At 42.9% G+C, this 17,671-nt stretch overlaps 1 protein-coding gene across 1 annotated transcript in view; it reads right to left on the reverse strand.

Annotated features, from left to right (window-relative positions):
* Positions 1-17,671, reverse strand: part of PEX7 (peroxisomal biogenesis factor 7) — a 282,390-nt gene that overhangs the window by 151,933 nt on the left and 112,786 nt on the right. The window lies entirely within an intron of this gene.

The raw sequence follows: 17,671 nt of genomic DNA on the forward strand, positions 1-17,671 counted from the left end.
GACCAACGATCTCCCAGCAGGGGCCTGATCGTTGGTCGCTGTCACACATAACGATTTCATTAACGATATCGTTGCTACGTCACAAAAAGCAACGATATCGTTAACAATATCGTTATGTGTGAAGGTACCTTTAGGATAAAAGCCAAACCAGAATCTTTGGCTTTTATTTTAAGTCATATTTCAAGGTTTGTTAAAGAGTCGATATTGACTTTTAGGACCGCTGCTTCCAATAGATAGAACTAGAGTTCTAGTCCTCTTCCTCTCTGAAGAGACAATTCATTTGCAAGAGAAGCATGCATAGCATATAAGTCTCCTCACTCGTACCGTTTGTCCAGCACTCATTTGCACAGCACATATGCACTTTTTTCTCCCTGTCACCTGTAATCATATAGTTGTATAATAAAGTGTTTACAATTTTTTTTATTTATTTTTTTATTTTCCTTTCATGTTTTTATTGATTGTTTATCGTCTCAATTACTGGACCTACACTGATCAGTACTTCTGGCAAATTTCTCTGAAATGTCAAAGGTTTTGTAAAAGTGCAAACACACTTCAAGCATATGGAAGCAATCCTGTAGAGAGCCAGTTCTTCTCACTGCTAATCTGAAGCTACATACAGGCTTTTAACCCCTTCATGACCTTGGGATTTTTCGTTTTTCCGTGTTCGTTTTTCACTCCCCTCCTTCCCAGAGCCATAACTCTTTTATTTTTCCGTCAATTTGGCCATGTGAGGGCTTATTTTTTGCGGGACGAGTTGCACTTTTGAACGACATCATTGGTTTTAGCATGTCGTGTACTAGAAAACGGGAAAAAAATTCCAAGTGCGGTGAAATTGCAAAAAAAGTGCAATCCCACACTTGTTTTTTGTTTGGCTTTTTTGCTAGGTTCACTAAATGCTAAAACTGACCTGCCATTATGATTCTCCAGGTCATTACGAGTTCATAGACACCTAACATGACTAGGTTATTTTTTATCTAAGTGGTGAAAAAAAATTCCAAACTTTGCTAAAAAAAAAAAAAAAAAAAAATTTGTGTCATTTTCCGATACTCGTAGCGTCTCCATTTTTCGTGATCTGGGGTCGGTTGAGGGCTTATTTTTTGCGTGCCGAGCTGGCGTTTTTAATGATAGCATTTTGGTGCAGATACGTTCTTTTGATCGCCCGTTATTGCATTTTAATGCAATGTCGCGGCGACCAAAAAAACGTAATTCTGGCGTTTCGAATTTTTTTCTCGCTACGCCGTTTAGCGATCAGGTTAATGCTTTTTTTTAATTGATAGATCGGGCGATTTTGTTTTTATAGATTTATTTTGATTGGGGCGAAAGGGGGGTGATTTAAACTTTTATATTTTTTTTTTTTTTCACATTTTTTTAAACTTTTTTTTTTTTTTTTAACTTTTGCCATGCTTCAATAGCCTCCATGGGAGGCTAGAAGCAGGCACAACTCGATCGCCTCTGCTACATAGCAGCGATCTGCTGATCGCTGCTATGTAGCAGAAATGGAGGTGGGCTGTGGGCGCCGACCACAGGGTGGCGCTCACAGCCACCGGTGATCAGTAACCATAGAGGTCTCTAGGACCTCTATGGTTACCATCCAGACGCATCGCCGACCCCCGTTCATGTGACGGGGGTCGTCGATGACGTCATTTCCGGCCGCCCGGCCGGAAGCGGTAGTTAAATGCCGCTGTCTGCGTTTGACAGCGGCATTTAACTAGTTAATAGGTGCGGGCAGATCGTGATTCTGCCCGCGCCTATTACGGGCACATGTCAGCTGTTCAAAACAGCTGACATGTCCCGGCTTTGATGCGGGCTCACCGCGGAGCCCTGCATCAAAGCGGGGCTTCTGACCTCGGACGTAGGTCAGAAGGGGGTTAAAAGAGATTGTTCTATTCTAGCCCCTTCCCAACCAGACGTGTCTCTTCCTCACCTGTGCCCAATAGCCATAACTTTTTTTTTTTAGATTTTTCCACAGACATATGAGGGCTTGTGTTATGTGGCTGAAAAAGGGGCAGCACCGCTTACCTGCCCAGGTCTCTGAACAAATGCACTACAGGGAGCAGCCAATCCATATAGCAAAGATGTTGCAAAACATAGATGCAAAATACTAGACAGCCACTCACAACCTACCAGTTCATGGAGGGGGTGACTGCTTAGTATACATTCGCACAATAGAGGCTTGCATAGGGCGCTGTTCACATGTAGGTAATATATTTTTAGTCCTCTTTTTGTGGCTCTGCTACTAAATTTAGTGATAGGACTCGCAAGCGTGAGGACCCTTGACCTTGGGTTGCGAGCTTGTATATCTTGGCCAAAATATTGACCAATACCTCACATATTGATATGTATTTTGTGCACTTTATTTTTCAGGGTACAGCCAAGCGCAGCACATTGGGTCTTGTATACAAGAGTGTTCACATGGGATGCATTATGAACGTGACTAATAGGCTGAGAACCAGACACTATGCATTACCTGCACTGATTAGAAGCACTTCACCTTCATATTAAAAGGTGAAAATTTATTTTTGCAGTGCAGGGGTTAATTTGCTCAGTTGAGATCCCCTGGAAGGTTTCCTGCATTAAGGCTCAGCTGTTCACTGTTAGTCACTCCCATCTCCTATATAATCTGGGTCCCGGCTAGCACTCATTGCTGGAAGGCAGGCAGGCAAGGCTCTTTCTGGAGGGCAGGCAGGCAAGGCTCTTGTTGGAAGGCAGGCAGGCTAGGCTCTTGCTGGAAGGCAGGGTGTGGCAAGGCTACTGCTGGAAGGCAGGGTGTGGCAAGGCTTGCTGGAAGTTAGGCAGGCAAGGCTCTTGCTGGAGGGCAGGCAGGCAAGGCTCTTGCTGGAAGGCAGGCAAGGCTCTTGCTGGAAGGCAGGCAAGGCTCTTGCTGGAAGGCAGGCAAGGCTCTTGCTGGAAGGCAGGCAAGGCTCTTGCTGGAAGGCAGGCAAGGCTCTTGCTGGAAGGCAGGCAAGGCTCTTGCTGGAAGGCAAGCAGGCAAGGCTCTTGCTGGAAGGCAGGCAGGCAAGGCTCTTGCTGGAAGGCAGGCAGGCAAGGCTCTTGCTGGAAGGCAGGGTGTGGCAAGGCTCTTGCTGGAAGGCAGGCAGGCAAGGCTCTTGCTGGAAGGCAGGCAGGCAAGGCTCTTGCTGGCAGGCAGGCAAGGCTCTTGCTGGAAGGCAGGCAGGCAAGGCTCTTGCTGGAAGGCAGGGTGTGGTAAGACTCTTGCTGGAAGGCAGGCAGGCAAGGCTACTGCTGGAAGGCAGGCAGGCTAGGCTCTTGCTGGAAGGCAGGGTGTGGCAAGGCTCTTGCTGGAAGGTAAGAAGGCTGTTGCTGGAAGGCAGGCAAGGCTCTTGCTGGAAGGCAGGCAAGGCTCTTGCTGGAAGGCAGGGTGTGGCAAGGCTCTTGCTGGAAGGCAGGCAGGCAAGGCTCTTGTTGGAAGGCAGGCAGGCAAGGCTCTTGCTGGAAGGCAGGCAGGCAAGTCTACTGCTGGAAGGCAGGCAGGCTAGGCTCTTGCTGGAAGGCAGGGTATGGCAAGGCTCTTGCTGGCAGGCAGGCAGGCTCTAGCTGACAGGCAGGCTCTTGCTGGAAGGCAGGGTGTGGCAGGGTGTTGGCTCTCTTGCTGGAAGGCTGGAAATGAGTGAGGGCCTCAATGGCATTCTTTTATATATGTGTCCTGGGGGCAGCTCTATAGGTTCTGAGCATGCTCAGATTAAAAAACTGGATCAGGCTGCCGGATGCGCCTTTTTCCGGATCTGGCACATTTCAGCATCCATAGACATGCATTGTAGCGAAAAGCCGGAAGCCGGCTTTTTCGTCGCAGACAAAAAACGTTACAGTAGACTTTTTACCAGACGCCAGAATCTAAATGTTCGCCGGATCCGGAAAAAAAAGGAAGAAACGCTAGTCCATCCGGCGCTAATACAAGTCATAAGGGAAAAACCGGTTCCGGTTTTTATTTTTTCCGATTCCGGTTTTTCCGAAAAGAGCCGTAATCAGCCGGTATGAAAAAACCTGATGTGTGAAAGCAGCCTAACTCAAAACTGAAAATAAAGATTAAACAACAACCACAAGACAGATTTCATCAACCCAGCTATAATTTTAATCAGTATAACGGCACCGACCTGACACTGTCTGTAGGTTACTGTAAGGTATTTTTTTTTATTTCTAAAGTATTTCTAAAAACTTTATCTTCCTCAGAAGGGTGCGGAAGATCAGTATCGAAACGAACGTCAAGGGGTACACTGGACCTCACCTGAACTTTGAGTATTTATGATTGCCCCTGGCTCTTAATTATTTTTCTATGCATATGATTTATATTACTTTACTTTGAGCTATGGTGTGCACTATTTGTTTCTGATCCCTTCTGTGATGGTGCGACATGCTATGTGGGTATCATTTTTGTGTATTTTTCTATTTTACTTATTTTCATGGTGTTCTCTTGTAGAAGAAGTTATTTGCTAATTGATGAATGGCTGTGGTTGCCATCTGATATCAGCCCTGCAGTATTGTTTGCTAATATGCTAATGACATGTTGACCTAGCTTGTTGAAACAATGAGCCCCTGAGACCTACCCCCCCCCGCTCCCCCAACCTGTGAATGAGAGGAACTTGTAAATATCAGGGAGGTGACGCACAGATCAGTTTTGTGTGGAATGATGATGGGTTCACATCATATCAGAGAGAAAGAAGAGTATATGGACTATGTTATCCTCTGTCTGCTGGATTGTTGGACTTTTATCGTGTTACTGAACTGCATTCGTGTTCTGGACTATTTTATCCTTTGTGTGGTGGATCGTATATGGCCCCTTCGTATTTTTGCCTAAATAAAGGTCTTGGGATTGTTCACACTTCTTGCTCTGTTGATTGTTTGATACTGGAGTAGGACCCCCTGACACCTTCTATGAGTTATTTATATGAGTTATTCAGATGAAATAGAACTGCGTGCTTTTTTTGGATTACTGTACCTTGCAGGAGCTTATAGGGCAAATAGACAAAGTTTGGAGGAACTTTGGGGTAAAGATGGGGATGGAGTTGAAAAATTTAGCCTTGTTATGTCCATAAACAGATTCAAGATTCTAATTCGTTGCCTTCAGTTTGACGACAGAACTACCCGAACCGAACGCAAAACACATGACCGACTTGCTCCAATTCGTGATATATTTCAAAGATTTGTTGTAAACTGTAAACAAAGTTATTACCCTGGAGAGAATCTCACTATTGACGAAATGCTCCCTGGTTTTCGTGGTAGATGTGCCTTTCGTCAATATATTCCATCAAAGCCAAACAAATATGGGATAAAAATGTATGCCCTTGTTGATGCCAGTAAGACCTACACTTACAACCTGGAAGTTTATGCAGGAAAACAACCAGAAGGTCCTTACTGTGTGAGCAACAAACCCATTGATGTTGTAAAAAGACTGGCTGAACCCTTATTTGGATCGGGTCGCAATATTACAGCTGACAATTGGTTTACAAGTTGTGATCTGATTGATTATCTGAAAATTCAGAAGCTGTCATATGTGGGAACTGTAAGAAAAAACAAAAGGGAATTGCCGCCACAGTTTGTAAGTGTGAAAGAGAGACAACAGTACAGCAGTATGTTTGCATTCCATAATGGAAAGGCTTTAGTTTCCTATGTACCACATGCCAAAAAAATCGTACTTCTTCTATCAACACTTCATGATGATGCTGCCATCGATCCTGGGACTGGGGCAGAAAAAAACCCGGAGATAATTACATTTTACAATGCCACCAAAGGGGGTGTGGATACAGCAGACCAGATGTGCTCCACTTTCAACGTCAGCAGAAACATCAAACGCTGGCCAATGGTCATATTTTTTGCTATGTTGAATTTGGGTGGTATAAATTCACAAGTAATTTATCTTGAAAACAAGCTTGAACCACTCCGTAGACGATTGTATCTGAAAAAATTGGCCCATGAACTAGTACTTGGAGAGCTACGCAGGAGAAGCGTGAAAACAATCGGTATCCCCTCTCGCCTTCAAGCTCAGCTCAAAAGGTTCCGCCCAGAAGATGATGGTGAAAAGTCACCATCTGCACCACCTCACAAAAGAAGGAGATGCACCACCTGCCAAACGGAAAGCGGAACCAGAAGGCTTTCAAATTATGAATGTCTCAAATGTCATAAAGCAATTTGCCTGACACATGAAAAATGGTGTGTAATTCTTGCTATTTGCTCTGCAAGTGTGACTTTTCTGGGGAAACCTCAGCATCTACTTCTGATTGAATATGTTTATAATAGTACTTAAGGTACCTTAAAATTAAGTTTGTGTTCAAAAATTTTCTTTGTACATTTTTTTGAGAGAGTCGAACTGGGGACTATTTGGCGGGAGTTTTGAAAAGTTTGTATTTCATAGTTATTAGTTTTATGTTAAGTAAATGTTTTTTTTTTGCAACTGATTATGTGTAGTCTCTTTTATTACATCCCTATGAAGGTCACTGATCACTTTTAGAGCACTGAAATTGCAAACATTAGATATTATAGGTATTTTTCCAGCAGGCGCCTGACAGGCACATTGTATGTGAACTCGTTAGTCCGAATATTGTATGTGACGGAGGGTTAAATTCTATTTGGGGACTATTTTGTCTCAATAGAGTTTATCAGGAACAAATCCCAGCAATGTCCAGAACCTTCAACTAATTTATAATGTCCTGCATTCCTCTGTATAGCACAATTATTTTTGCACCATACATTTATATATTTAATTTGTGCTATTTTTTTATATATTTTTTATCACATTCATTTCAGAGATATTTACATAATTGGATTTGATTAACTTGGTATTTACTTCTCCAGGCACCAGCATCATTATTTTGTCCAGTGTTTTGTTTTTCCCATTACTGCATGGTTTGCTTTCATCTCCAATCACATTTTTATGAACTTGTTTTTAATTGTTTAATTTGAATAAAGATCATTTTGTTTTGGTACTAATATTTGGAGGACCTTTGTTCTTTCACATAGTTTTCTGTCTGGTTCTCCGTGTGTAATTATTGCAGCATCTTTTACGGTTTCACTGTATAAAGTGAGCTCAGGAACTGCTCCCTATACTTGTATATGAAGGATTAGGTCTGTGTATGTTTATAACCTGATTGCAAAATAAAAATCATTAAATTCCCTAAAAACAAGAAGATGCTTAAAAACTCATGAATTGAAACTTACAACATTATTTGAATAATATCAGACAGCCCCTTTAACAATTTGAATGTGCCCTCTAGCATGCAGTGCTTTAATGTTTTGGTTTCTTTTTTTTTATGCACCAGGTATATGACCAAACTACAATAATCCACAATGTAATCACACAGGGGACGCAAATGACTGCACATTTCATTTTTCAAGGACGAGACAATACTTATCGAGAGTCAAGGCCATATTCTGTCTTTTCTCAGGGTGGCTGCAGTTGGAGTATAAAGTAATTTATTATAACCTGAATCATTGGCAAATGTAATTCAAGGATAATGTCAAATCACAGGAGACATATTCTTAGGAACTGTAAGAACTAATTATTATAAAATAATACAAACTTTATTGTCTGAGTTATACTGAGATACTTTCCGAGTGTTCCCGGAAAAAAAGGCAAAAGTCAAAAGATTCAGACCCCTGTACACTGCAAATCTGGGGCAATTATTGGCTTTAGCCTGTCATAACTAAGCCTGGGACAACTAATGATCTTATTCTCAGTGGGATATGTTATCTGAAGGAGGGAGAGACTTCGCAGAGCGGCACAGAAAATGAGCCAACCTATACTCTGCACACAAAAATCGAGGACGATTAAAATACAGACAGATTAAAAATAATATACAACTAATTCACTGTCTTGCTATAATCACGGTGGGTTTCGATTCCCCAAGCAATTGGTTTTCTGTAATCTTAGCAGTATATAATATCATAAAATATTACTTTGATGATACAGTAAAGGTGAAACAATGCCCCCATCACAAACTGCATGAAATATCTAAGAAATCAATGTTTCTCTAAAAAACTATGCTCTATACAATCACTTACATAATGCTTCATAGCGGCTTCATAGCTTAAAACAGATTTTATCACGGGTTAAATACACTAATCTCTTCTTCTAATACTCTCGCCAGGTAGCTGATGGTAGGGAAGTGCAATTTTAATTTGCTGCTGTGTTACAAATGACTGAGTAGTAAGTCATGCATACTAACATTCTGCATAATTATTGCCAATGTACCAGACAATAGTACAGAATTGTTTTAACCGTTTACATTTCAGTAGACCAACATGGTCAATCCAAGCCATTTAGTGCAATTGTTTACATCTGATGTCAGAATATTTTTGGTTTCCATTTTATTTGTGCTGGGAGGAATAAAGATAATTTCTTCCCAGCAGCCGGGCTGTCAGTGCGGCAGCTGCACAGCTTTAGAACACTATTAACCTACAGATTAACCCACATCTGCAGGTTAATAGCGTTTTTTTACATGACTGGTTCCACTTAAAGTTCCAGAGTCCTGACATACTCGGAAACAGGGTCTCCTGACCTCCCTTCACCAATTTCCAAATTAGAATATCATCAAAAAGCTAATTTATTTCAGTTCTTCAATACAAAAAGTGAAACTCATATTGTATAGAGTCATTACAGAGTGATCTATTTCAAGTGTTTATTTCTGCTAATGTTGATGATTATGGAATACAGCCAATGAAAACACCAAAGTTATTATCTCAATAAATTACAAAAATTAACAAAAACCGCATGCAAAGGCGTCCTTAGCATTTAAAAAGGTCCCTTAGTCTGTTTCAGTAGGCTACACAATCATGGGGAAGACTGCAGACTTGACAGATGTCCAGAAGGCAGTCATTGACACACTCCACAAGGTAAGTAAATTTTGCATTTCATTTGGAAATCAAGGTCCCAGAGTCTGGAGGAAGAGTGGAGAGGCACACAATCCAAGCTGCTTGAGGTATAAAGTGAAGTTTCCACAATCAGTGAAGGTTTGGGGAGCCATGTCATCTGCTGGTGTAGGTGTATTTCCTGAATTGGTGTTTTTGTTTCATCGTCCTCCCAAAAGTTGGAATCAAAAGTGATCAAAAATGTTATGTACCCGAAATGGTACCAATAAAAAAAGTCACCTCAACCCACAAACAGCAAGCCCTCACATGACTCTGTAGACAAAGATATAGAAAAATTATCGCAATATGGGAATGTAAAAACTTGGTTTTGAAAAAAAAAACAGCATATTTTAGTGTGTGATAGTTGCTGAACATTTAAAACAAAAACAAAATATAACTCTGGTATTGCTGTAATCACATCGACCCGAAGAATATAGTGTCTAATCAATTATACTGTACAAAAAATGGCATAGCAAATAAAACCAATTTGTCACCTGCTGTTGATTTGTTAATTCTTCCATCAAAGATCGCAGTAAGGCTCTGCTCGCATTTATCCTGTGCTCTATGCTGAGCACTTACACTAGGGTTTCCGTGTAAATCTCTGCAAATTGTCTCTTCAGAGAGGAAGAGAACCAGAACCCTAGTGCCACCTATTGGAAGTGGCAATCCTAAAAGTCAATGTGGGAGCATTGTGGCTTTAAGTCTTCTCATCTTAGCATGCTTAGCATGTCAATCTCCGCAAGGAGAAATGATACTTCTTGGATATCATGTAAATCTTTGAAAGCATCCAAAGTGCTGCTAATTCCGGATCGTGGGCACCCGGCCTCACACATTAAGTGGAAAATTTCTGTTGCAGAATCAGTCACAAATGCACAACAAATTCAAAGACAGTATCTGCATGTGTTATTCACGGATTTCACTTGACTCCATTATTAAGCATTGAATAGGGTATTTTTTTACTCAAGGTGTGAATGGGATGTTGAAATACCCATTACTTGTACGGTACTGAAAAATGCTGAAGAGCTTGGTGCAAAATCTGCATTTTGACAAATCTGCAACATTTGAACTTGGACCTACTTTCAGAGAACCTCTAAAGTTACAGGTCCTAAGCCTTAGTAAAGAGTCAGATGAAATCATTTTCAATTCCAATGTCCATAAATAGCAGTGTTATGATGTTAAAGTCACGAACTACATCAATGTATATTTCCTAACTGGATTGAAAGTGGCAAAAGTACGGTATGTATAAAAAGTCCTGTCATAAGGCCCTGGACATTCAATACCATATAGTGACAAATATACAACTAAAAATTCCATAACAACCTATAGAGCACAGTAAAAAATGTCGGACTTGAGCAGCTTTAATTTGCAAATATTGAGGCCAAATTCAGCTTCACAAGTGTGGCAGAATAAATAGAATCATGACAGTGATAAAGCATGAAAAGGCTTTATAATTTCATTAGCAGACAGAATTTTTTAAGATAATTTAATGCATCATCTGCACATTCATATCATATATGAATTGTTAATTTCACATTTCAGTGTAGCAATGTCGTTTTTAATTAATGTTCAATTATCGTTTTTAATGTTATATGTTATTGCTGAGTGGAAGGTTCCATGCAGAGACAGGAAAGATATACATAGATGCCTATCCTATAATTTAATATCCCGAAAATGAATCCCATTGACCTGAAGCATTCAATCCATATAGAAATATAGCCAGAGGCCGCTTGCTGACCTTTTTTTTTTTTTCATTTTATAGGATATCAGTCTTGTGTCATGTAAGGATATAGGGAATACCATGGAAAAGACAGTGTTTAATCTAAGCTTATATTGACGACTGGCATAAAACTGACTGTGGAGTTAAATAATCTTATTAGTTAATACTATTGAAAGTGGCAGTCATCTGTGACAAAGGCTGGAAAATATGAGGTTCTTATTATGAAATATGGGATTCCCTCTCTCATCCCAATAAAAAAAAAGGATTGTCAAATGACAGTGCAAACCAATGAAATGGTTTACTATATTCCACAAATAATGGAAAAAATAGATTTCAATCTAATGGTTTACAGCCAAAACGGAATTTGATTTTACATATCACATTACATTAAACAGATTCAATCTCATCTGCTTCCCAGGTAGGGTTATGTGTTTTATATTGTGGTGCTTGAATACATAACGACGTTGCTGTACAGGCTTAGTAGAAATTGTAAAGGCATAAAGAATAAAGTAAAAAAATAAAATATGATGTTGAACAGGGATTTTATTTTCTTCTGCACACATGCCATGCACGGAAAACCTCAATGCTGAATGTATCACCATGGATGTGTCTAATAACGAACCAATGGCCAACAGTTATTAAGTGGGATCAAATAAATAATATAAATACGGTAAATAAAAATAAGAAAATTCAAATAAATATTAAAAATAGCAGCACATACACCAGGACAGATTACAAGAGATGGAGAAGAACTTTGACTCTCTGCTCTTGCTTAGGGTTGGGCGAACCCGAACAGTAAAGCTCGGTGTCCGTATCGAACACCTACTGTTCGGGGATGGACCCCGAACACAAACTTCATCATGGAGTCCATGTTACTGCTCGGGTTCAACACCCTGAACACCGGGTGTTTCACTTGAATGTGAGGTCCGACTATCCAATGTTTGCCACGCTGTCATGCACTACCTCTGATTGGCGGTAAAATCATTACCGCTGGTCAGAAAGCTGCAGTTCCACACTGTGAAATGACAACAGCCTCAGTGACTGTCGGTAACTTTGATGACGTCACCGCTCCTCACTGAGGCTTTATTCCCAGGCAAGGATTACGGCGTCGTACAGAATGACGGAGAGGTTGTTTTTATTTTAGTTTTGTTACAAGAGATAAGGGCTTCAATGGAATGAGCATTAAGGTGAGTATAACTATGTTTGTTATTTTAAAATAAAAAAGGGGGGAACCCAGACCATTTGTTATATTTTTAAATTATTTAATTAGGGCACCGGCGCTGGCTGATGAACACTCCTAGCTGTCACTATACCAGTGGTCGTAACCATGGATACTTAAGGTCCTGCAATGCCTTGACATGAAGAAAGAGACATAGAAAAACTATACTACATTTCTAATTGGAGGTACAGTGGGTACAGAAAGTATTCAGACCCCTTTAAATATTTCACTCTTTGTTTCATTGCAGCCATTTGGTAAATTCAAAAAACTTATTTTTTTTCTCATTATTGTACACTCTGCACCCCATCTTGACTGAAAAAATAACAAAAATGTAGAAATGTTTCCAAATTTATTAAAAAAAAGAAAAATTTAAATATCAAATGGTCATAAGTATTCAGACCCTTTGCTCAGACACTCATATTTAAGTCACATGATGTCCATTTCCTTGTGATTCTGCTTGGGATTGTTCTCATTCATTGGAGTCCATCTGTGCCTAATTAAACTGATAGGACTTGATTTGGAAAGGCACACACCTGTCTATATAAGACCTCACAGCTCACAGTGCATGTCAGACCAAATGAGAATCATGAGGTCAAAGGAACTGACCAAGGAGCTCACAGACAGAATTGTGGCAAGGCACAGATCTGGCCAAGGTTACAAAAGAATTTTTGCAGTATTCAAGGTTCTTAAAGGGAACCTGTCACCCCGTTTTTTGAGATTGAGATATAAATACTGTTAAATAACGCCTGCGCTGTGTGTTACTATAGTGTATGTAGTGTACCCCGATTCCCCACCTATGCTGAGAAATAACTTACCAAAGTCGCCGTTTTCGCCTGTCAATCAGGCTGGTCAGGTCGGGAGGGCGTGTTCACAGCGCTGGTTCTTCCTCAGCTTTACGTTGGTGGCGTAGTGGTGTGCGCCTGTTGAAGTGACTAATCCACTGTGGGCACGTGAACAAGCAGCGCGCGATCTGCGCTGTCATCCCTTTCGTCGGTGGGGGCGGCCATCTTCCTGGGGCCGCGCGTGCGCAGATCGAGTGCTCTGCTGCACGGGGCTTCAGGAAAATGGCCGCGGGATGCCGCGCGTGCGCATTAGAGATCGCGGCGGCCATTTTCCCAAAGCCGAGATGCAAACTCGTATATGAGATAAGGCCGCTGTAGTTAAGCCCCCGATGTAACCTGAAAGGTAAGAAAAACAGGTTACATTATACTCGTCCAGGGGCAGTCCCGGTTCTGTTCGGGTCCGATGGGAGTCACGGTCCGGCGCCTCCCATCTACATACGCTGACGTGCTCTTCTTGTCTTCCTGCCGTGGCTCCGGCGCAGGCGTACTTTGTCTGCCCCGTTGAGGGCAGAGCAAAGTACTGCAGTGCGCAGGTACAGGGAAAAGTCATAGAGACCCTGCACCCTCAACAGGACAAAGTACGCCTGCGCCGGAGCCGCGGCAGGAAGAAAAGAAGAGGACGTCATCGTATGAAGATAGGAGGCGCCGGACCCGGACCGCGACGCCCATCGGACCCGGACTGCAGCAGGACCACCCCTGGGTGAGTACAATATAACCTGTTTTTCTTACCTTTCAGATTACATCGTGGGTTTATCTACAGCATTACAGAATGCTGTGGATAAGCCCCTGATGCCGGTGGCCTTATCTCATATTCAATTTTTGGGGTGACAGATTTCCTCTATGAGCACAGTGGCCTCCCTAATCCGTAAATGGAAGACGTTTGGGACCACCAGCAGTCTTCCTAGACCTGGCTGTCCAGCCAAATTGAGCAATTGTGGGAGAAGAGCCTTGCTGAGAAAGGTAAAGAAGAACCTCAAGATCATTGTGGCTGAGCTCCAGAGATGCAGTAGGGAGATGGGAGAAAGTTCCACAAAGTCAACTATCACGGCAGCCCTCCACCAGTCGTACCTTTACGGCAGAGTGGCCAGACAGAAAGCTCTCTTTAGTGCAAGACATATGAAAGCCTGCTTAGAGTTTCAGGGTTTGGCGGAACGCACCAAATATATATTTATAGAGTATTAGGTGCGTTCGCAATCCGAGGTCCACCGTGCAGGAGTAAAACCCGCTGCTAGTAACTGATAGTACTATATGAAGGTATAAGTGAACTCTGTTACTTCACAGAGTCACTAAAGACAAGAAAACGCTGTGCCCTGTTAACCTCACAGAGGAACACAGCTACCAAACAGAGCGAACAATGGTCATGCAGTCAGAATAGCAAACGCAAGACTCCTCACCAAAGGTGCCGGTATTCTAGGGTCTTATTTCAGCCGGGCCCTGAATCCACTCACACAAAACTCCTCACCGGAGGTGCCGGTATTCTAGGGGCTTATTTCAGGAAAAACCCTAAAACCACATTCATATGACCACACTGGCGCAGAACACATAACTTAGTTGATACTAGCACATGGCCATGCAAACCTGTTATAGCTGCAGCAACTACAGGACCTTCCTAGAGGACCAATGGGAGCTGCTACAGTACCTGAGCCACTTCAGGACATTCCTAGAGGACCAACGGGAGCTGCTGTAGTACCTGAGCATGTGACCCCCAACCTCCAATGAGAAGACTTACCTTGGGCATGCTCAGAAGGGGAAAAGCAGGACTTAGTCCCAGAGACGCCTGCTCGACGCTGACCAGTACTGGCTACAATGGCGGAGCCTGAAAAGGCAGCAGTAACCATCCGCACCGCATCAAGCTGAGCCACAAGCTGAGCAGGCTCCACTGTGACTGGAGAAGAATGGGAGAACGAAGCGGAGATGGTTCGAGATTCCACCTGTGCAGAGGTGGGAACTCGACCCCTAACATTAACCCCCCCCTCCTAGGGCCCCCCTCCTTGGAGCTCGTTACGCTCGAAGGCCGCAATGAGCTGCGGAGCTCAAATGTGCTCAGCAGATTCCCAAGACCTGTCCTCTGGGCCATAACCCTTCCAGTCCACCAAGAAAAAAAATTCTTGCCATGTACCACCTTGCACCCCAAAATAGCGTCCACCTTGTAATTGTCCGTAGACGAACCCGATGTCCCAGCAGATGACTCCGAAAACCGGGACATGTATACGAGCTTCAAGAGGGACACATGAAAGGTGTCAGTGATACCTAGCCGTGGAGGAAGGGCCAGACGGTAAACCACAGGGTTAACCTGTTCGAGGACCTTGAAGGGACCCAAGTAACGAAGTGCAAACTTAGTGGACTCAACACGCAGCCTGATGTTACGGGCGGAGAGCCACACTAAGACACCAGGAGCAAAGGTCGCAGAAGGACCTCATTCTCTCCTTGGAGGCCCAAATGGCATCCTGAGTGCGGTCCCAAATGTCCCGTGCCTCCACAGCCCAGTCTGCCACCCTGGAGTTGGCAGAAGACACGGACATGGGCACAGGGACACGCGGATGCTGGCCGTAATTAAGGAGGAATGGAGTCTGACCGGTGGAGTCAGGTACAGCGTTGTTAAGAACAAACTCCGACAACGGTAGCAAGGATGCCCAGTCATCCTGCCTGGCAGAAACAAAATGACGTAGATACCCTTGCAATTCTGTCAGATAATACTCAGTTTCTTCCTGAAAATGATTGCAATCACAAATTCTTTGGTATTATTATCTTCATTTAATTTGTCTTAAATGAAAAAACACAAAAGAGAATGAAGCAAAAAAACAAAACATTGATCATTTCACACAAAACTCCAAAAATGGACCAGGCAAAAGCATTGGCAACCTCAGCCTAATACTTCGTTGCACAACCTTTAGCCAAAATAACTGCGACCAACCGCTTCCGGTAACCATCAATGAGTTTTTTACAATGCTCTGCTGGAATTTTAGACCATTCTTCTTTGGCAAACTGCTCCAGGTGCCTGATATTTGAAGGGTGCCTTCTCCAAACTGCCATTTTTAGATCTCTCCACAGGTGTTCTATGGGATTCAGGTCTGGACTCATTGCTGGCTACCTTAGAAGTCTCCAGTGCTTTCTCTCAAACCATTTTCTAGTGCTTTTTGAAGTGTGTTTTAGGTCATTGTCCTGCTGGAAGACCCATGACCTCTGAGGGAGACCCAGCTTTCTCACACTGGGCCCTACATTATGCTGCAAAATTTGTTGGTAGTCTTCAGACTTCATAATGCCATGCACACGGTCAAACAGTCCAGTGCCAGAGGCAGCAAAGCAACCCCAAAACATCAGGGAACCTCCGCCATGTTTGACTGTAGGGACCGTGTTCTTTTCTTTGAATGCCTCTTTTTTTCTCATGTAAACTCTATGTTGATGCCTTTGCCCAAAAAGCTCTACTTTTGTCTCATCTGAAGAGAGAACATTCTTCCAAAACGTTTTAGGCTTTTTCAGGTAAGTTTTGGCAAACTCCAGCCTGGCTTTTTTATGTCTCGGGGTAAGAAGTGGGGTCTTCATGGGTCGCCTACCATACAGTCCCTTTTCATTCAGATGCCGACGGATAGTACGGGTTGACACTGTTGTACTCTCGGACTGCAGGGCAGCTTGAACTTGTTTGGATGTTAGTCGAGGTTTTTTATCCAACATCTGCACAATTTTGCGTTGAAACCTCTTGTCAATTTTTCTTTTCTGTCCACATCTAGGGAGGTTAGCCACAGTGCCATGGGCTTTAAACTTCTTGATGACACTGTGCACGGTAGACACAGGAACATTCAGGTCTTTGGACTTGGAATTTGGTTCTCAAGTCTTCAGACAGTTCTTTGGTCTTCTTTCTTTTCTCCATGCTTAATGTGGTACACACAAGGACACAGGACAGAGGTTGAGTCAACTTTAATCCATGTCAACTGGCTGCAAGTGTGATTTAGTTATTGCAACACCTGTTAGGTGCCACAGGTAAGTTACAGGTGCTGTTAGTTACACAAATTAGAGAAGCATCACATGATTTTTCGAACAGTGCCAATACTTTTGTTCACCCCTTTTTTTATGTTTGGTGTGGAATTATATCCAATTTGGCTTTAGGACAATTCTTTTTGTGTTTTTTCATTTAAGACAAATTAAATGAAGATAATAATTATAAAGAATTTGTGTTTGCAATCATTTTCAGGAAGAAACTGAGTATTATCTGACAGAATTGCAGGGGTGTCAATACTTTTGGCCTCAACTGTATGTGACCAGAGTCTGGTTGGCCCTCTCTACCAACCCATTCGTCTCGGGATGATATGCCGAGGAGAGATTCAAATCAATACTGAGTAGACGACAAAGCTCTCTCCAGAATCGAGACGCAAACTGGGGAACCCGGTCACTGACAATTTTATCCGGCATACCCTGTAGGCGAAAGATATGTTTGATAAACAATGCTGCCAGCGCCCGTGCAGAAGGTAGCCGTGGAAGAGGCACCAAGAACACCATTTTGGAAAAATGGTCGGTGATCACCCAAATAATGGTGCAGCTACGAGACTTGGGTAAACCCACCACAAAATCCATCCCGACCATCTCCCAGGGCCTGTCCGCCACCGGCAGGGGGTAAAGCAACCTAGCTGGCCGTTGACGAGGAGACTTGTTCTTGGTGCAGGAGACACACGCCCGAACATAGTCTGTGACGTCACGGGCCAAAAGCGGCCACCAGTATGTCCTCGTCAGTAGCTCAGATGTCTTTTTGGACCCAAAATGTCCACCCACCCTGAACGAGTGAGCCCAAGAGAACCTCCGAACGCAGACTGGATGGTACAAAAGTCTTGCCTGGAGGCACAGAGTCTAGCGAAACCGGGGCCACAGTTCTCAGACTCTCGGTAGGGACAATAAGCCGAGGCTCCTTTTCCTCCTCCTCCTCAGATGATACAACGGAGCGAGAGAGAGCGTCGGCACGAATGTTCTTCTCCCCGGAAAGGAAATGGATGGTGAAATGGAATTGGGAGAATTACAAGGACCATTTAGCCTGGCAAGAAATTA

Source organism: Ranitomeya imitator, chromosome 5 (genome assembly GCF_032444005.1).
Source record: "Ranitomeya imitator isolate aRanImi1 chromosome 5, aRanImi1.pri, whole genome shotgun sequence".
NCBI lineage: Eukaryota > Metazoa > Chordata > Amphibia > Anura > Dendrobatidae > Ranitomeya > Ranitomeya imitator.